The sequence below is a fragment of the Penaeus japonicus genome, unplaced genomic scaffold (assembly GCF_977035675.1).
Source record: "Penaeus japonicus unplaced genomic scaffold, GWHDUDI00000001_assembly GWHDUDI00000036, whole genome shotgun sequence".
Taxonomy (NCBI): domain Eukaryota; kingdom Metazoa; phylum Arthropoda; class Malacostraca; order Decapoda; family Penaeidae; genus Penaeus; species Penaeus japonicus.
The window spans coordinates 10663258-10668257 of NW_028234438.1; positions in this window are offsets into that span (position 1 = coordinate 10663258).

The window sequence follows — 5000 nt, forward strand, 5'->3', positions numbered from 1 at the left end:
CGTCCCCACTCATCCTCTGTGCTCATGCTGTGCTAGTGAGGATCTGAGGTGGTATTAGGTTACTACCTGTTGCTTGCCGCTCTGTGGATACACCGTTCTACTCTGTGCAAAATTTGAGTTATAATGTGCAGTCAAATAAAGAAAGGAAGAGGAAAACGAAAAGAGAGACGAGAAAGTGAGGAAAAGAAAGGGCGAGGGGGATATGGACGATGAAACTCCATAAGGCTTCCAGGGATGAGGAGAGTCAGGACGCGAAAGGAATCGCCAAAGTTTTAAAGGAAAGAATTGGGAGAGTGGGAGGGGGATGGGCAGGGAGGGGGGGGTGAAGGGGGAGAAGGGGGTCGGTGAGGGGAAGGGGCAGAAGGGGTGCAGGGCGAGGAGGTGAAGGGGGAGAAGGGGGTCGGTGAGGGGAAGGGGCAGAAGGGGTGCAGGGCGAGGAGGGAGGGGTGAAGGGGGAGAAGGGGGTCGGTGAGGGGAAGGGGCAGAAGGGGTGCAGGGCGAGGAGGGAGGGGTGAAGGGGGAGAAGGGGGTCGGTGAGGGGAAGGGGCAGAAGGGGGGCAGGGCGAGGAGGGAGGGAAACGGGCGGAGGTTTCAGGTTTCAATTTCACTCTTGGAGATGACTTCTTTGGACAGTTTGTACGTTCGAGTTACTTGTGGATTTTGTTTGCGAAGTCTTGGCGTTCTCCCGAATTGGGACACAGGTTAATGGGCGGCGGGTGTTCGTACGGCCCTCACTTTCCACCTTTCTCTTTGTCATTTTCTTTTTCTTTTTTGTCTGGCCCTCCCCCCCCCCTCTCTCTCTTTCTCTTTCTCTCTTTATCTATCCATCTCTGTTATTTTGATATTTAGATTTATATTCCCGACACCTCGACGACCATAAGCCTGACTTTATTATGGTGACTTTTATTTTCCTCTTACTTAGTTATTGGTCTGTGTCCTTGACGCATTTTAATGTAATCATGTTGTATTTACTTTATTTATTTCTTGTTACAGGTAAGGTTGAAGAGGCAGGTTGAGGAAGAGGAGAAAGCGCTTTGGTAATTATTAAACTTTCTTAGTAGCCTTGTACATCCCTTTTGCCTCATCTGGTATCTGTCTTATCCTCCTCTGATCTCGGCATATGTGTGTGTTTGTTTGGATTTTGTGAATTGTGTTATCGCTAAAAAGATCAGCCTGTTCATGTACGCGTGCCTGTCAGGCCATCTGTCGGCGAGTCTCATGTTAACATTGATTCTGCGATGTAAATGAACCGTGTTCAAGCCAGGGTAGCGAAGGGGAAGAAAGTGCTATTTGCATTTTCAAAAGATCTGATAATGCATGTTGGGGCGTCGCGTTGTCTTATTGTCTCTGTTATCGCCCTATCAGCGTCGTTAGGTCACGAAGCTGTGGGAGCCGAAACTGTTCCTTTACGATGGCATCGATCGGGGCCGGAGGGCGTGGGAGAGGGCGTGGGAGAGGGAGTGAGAGATAGAGGGAGAAAGGGCGAAGGAGAAAGGGAGAAAGAAAGCAAGAAACGAGCTGTGGCGCAGGTTTTCAGACTCACAAGCTCGTTTTTTGGCAACATTTTTCTCCTGTTAATTAATATTCAGCGTCGCCTCGCCGCCGCCCGTCTTGGCTTCCTGGCAGACTCGAGCTTTGAAAAAAAGGAGATGATGAGAGGAAATAATGACGGCAGGTATGATAATGATGGAGGCCTTGGTGGGGGTTTTATGGCAATGATGATTAGGATAATGGGAAGTGACGATGGTGATGGAGGTGATTTCCAGTGAAATGATGATTATGGTGTTAGTGGTAGTGATGATGGTATATGCAATATCTTTAGTGATGGCGATGATGTGAGAATGATGATGATGATAATGACAGAAATTATAATTTTATGATTGATTATGATAATGGTAGCCGTAAATTTATTGCAATTTTGATAAAGATGACGATAATTAGGATAATGATAACCGCAATCTTATGCTAATTTTGATAAAAATGTCGATACATTTTCCCATGACAATGAGGTACCGCCGATGAAGATGATAGTGACGCTAATAACCGATCCGCTCCCATTGTGATGGCCTTTGTTGCAGTGACACCATCTCGATGCGGCACAGCCACCGCTGCCACAGCGCTTCTTGACCCGAAGAAAGTCCCGCTCGGCCCCCCTCCCCCTCCCCCCTCCCTTCCCCCGGCAAGTTCTATTGGCCGCACTCCGGAAATTGCATCACTCCGGTTATGAGAGATGAATTTCCAGCTTCCAGTTTTGAAGATCCCACAGTCCTCCTCCTCCTCCTCCTCCTCCTCCTGGTCGTCGCCGTCGTCGTCGCTGGAATATTAACTTGTGGAGTGTTGGTTCCCTGGAGGCAGTAAAGAGAGATTACGGGGGGGAGGGGGGGTCTTGCAGGAACCGACATAACGGGGTTATTTGGCTTAGCTAGGTTCAGGTGGGGGCGGGGGAGGAGGGGTTGGGAAGGGGGAGGGGAAGGAAGAGAGATTCTATGGGGGAGGGGGGGTGCTTGATCCTCAAAACAGGAGGAAGGGCGTGCGCCCCAGGAGGCGATGAGGCGGCGTTCGGGGCCTGGCGGATGGACGTCGTGGTTGTGGTTTTCGGGCGACGTCCAAGTGGCAAGGGCCGCCTCGCTTCAACATGGGCGCTTGTGTTTTCTCCCTTGCGTGCAGCTATGTTTGGATTGTGAGAATCAAAGTAGTTCTGTTTTTTTCTCCATTGAACAAAGAACAAAGAGGTATCAAAGGATGTTCTGAGTCATCATACAGTAGTTCTTTCGTGCTTTCTCGGCTTAAGGAGAAGAGACGTTGTATAACATCGTAAATAACTAAGTGCTGTTTTCTCAATAATCATTTTTAGATGAGGAAAAAATCACATTTGACTGCTATGTTACATTCTGATATTTCAAGACAACACTGGTGCGCTAAGATTATGTTAGCGCAATATAGCAGCAGCATGTTTTCTGTTTTCCAGGTCAACAGAGAAACGTCAACAGAGGACTTTTTGGACCCAATCCTGCGGCGCGGAGTTCTCGTCTCGCCCGACCTCAAGTGGCAGTCACAGTTCTTTCTCAAGTCCCATTTAATATGTCGGTTCTTCTCATTGATCGTATTTAACTTATCTCGTCTTTGAGTGAAGCAACAGCTCGTTCGACGCTTCTTCGCCAGCGTCCTCCATTGCCCTCCTTTCCATCGCGGGGAAATATGCGATGGATAATGATGCGACTTCCGTGAGCACGAGAGAATTCTGATGACGCAAATTTGTGCTGCTCTTCTTTAGATATGAAAATAGACATCGCGGATTTATTCCTTACCAAGACGAATATGTCTTTTTGTCGGCGATTACAAATACGATGTATATTTTGATACGTTTTTGTGCTGAATGTCAAAGGTTGCTCCACATTGGCTGGGTCCGTCTTTGTCCGTGGTTCGGTTTGTGTTTTGGAATATTTATGAGTGTTTTTGTGATATTCGGTTTTGTCCGAGTATTTGGGCATTGTGTATGTCTTTGTGCGTGTGTTTGTGTGTGTGTGCGTGTGTGTGTGTGTGTGTGTGTGTGTGTGTGTGTGTGTGTGTGTGTGTGTGTGTGTGTGTGTGTGTGTGTGTGTGTGTGTGTGTGTGTAAGTAAATGAACATTGTTGAGTACCCACTGGTTGATGGTGTTTCACCATCAACCAGTGGGTTTCCCATCTCTCTGCCTCCCCTTCTTCTTCTTTTTCTTACTTCGCCTCGCCTTCCCCTTCTTATGTTCCGTTCAGCTTACAACTTTCCCCACTCAGACTTTACATTGTAAGTGATCAGCTTTCCTCCCCTCGAGTTGTTGCTCCGTGCCGACGCCTCCCCTCGGCGACCCCTTCTGGCCAGACACACACGCCCTTATGAATAGTTCTCCTCTTTTGCATTCTCGCTTTTGCGTTTCCTTCGCCTTGGCTGACCACGTTTATTGATCCAGGTATTTCGGCTGATCTGCGATATTGCCTTATTGTCATCTAAACAAGGCGGTGAGTGCACAGACAGGGAGACGAAAAACGCAAACAAACAAGCCTGCATTTGTGTAGATGGATAAGTACACACACATACCCGCCTATTCTCGCCATCAGCCAGTTCTGCTTTGTTAAACAAGGAGCAGCGCTACGAGATAGTCATATAAAAGTCACAGGCGAAGAGGAGGAAGTTTAGCAGCTAATTGTTGTAAAGGAAAGTCCAACTGCCGTGGATGCGAGCGGCTGTTGTTTCTTCGTGCTACAAGTGGCGGAGAGACTGTTTGTGCTCCGTCTCCGTGTTGTGCTTACAAATGGGTGAGAGGCGTGAACAAGTCGTAGTGTGTGTGTTTGTCAATATTTTTCATAGTAAAAAATGTATTTTATGGAAAATGAAGAAAGTGTCGTTGAGATTTATTATATTCAATCTCCTTTTTTGAGACAAAAAGTATTTTCGAGGAAAAGCGCAAACTGCCTTTAGGTTCTATTTGCATATGTTGTTTCTTCGCGACACAGAAATTGTATATAAGGAAAGGGAACATAATCGGAATTCACATCTACATCGTATATTTTTTCTGTTACATTTGTGTAGACAAAAAAAAGTATTTTATGGCGTATCTGATTTGTTGTTATCGTGTTCTGGAGGCCATGGACCCGAGATAGGCCTACTCTTTATCTGTGTGTTATTCTGATGTGGTTTCTCTTTTTCCGTGTATTCGTTTTGTTGATTTGTTTTTTCTATCGTTCATTTTTACGCACCTCAGTTTATCTTTTATCCCTTAACATTAAATTCCTTTTGTATGGGAAGGGACAATAGATACTCGGCCTATTCGGTGCCTTCCCTTCTCTCATTCAATTTCCTTCGCCTTCCCTATATTTATTCCTCTCCTCCTTCCTCTTACATCGCTATCGTCATTTGCATAATTTCGACGTCTTCGAAGCTTCTACATGGCTCTTTTTTATATATAATTTTTTTTCTCTCAGCAAACGTTGAGTCTTGTGTCCTTTTTGTTTGTTCCTTGTTCG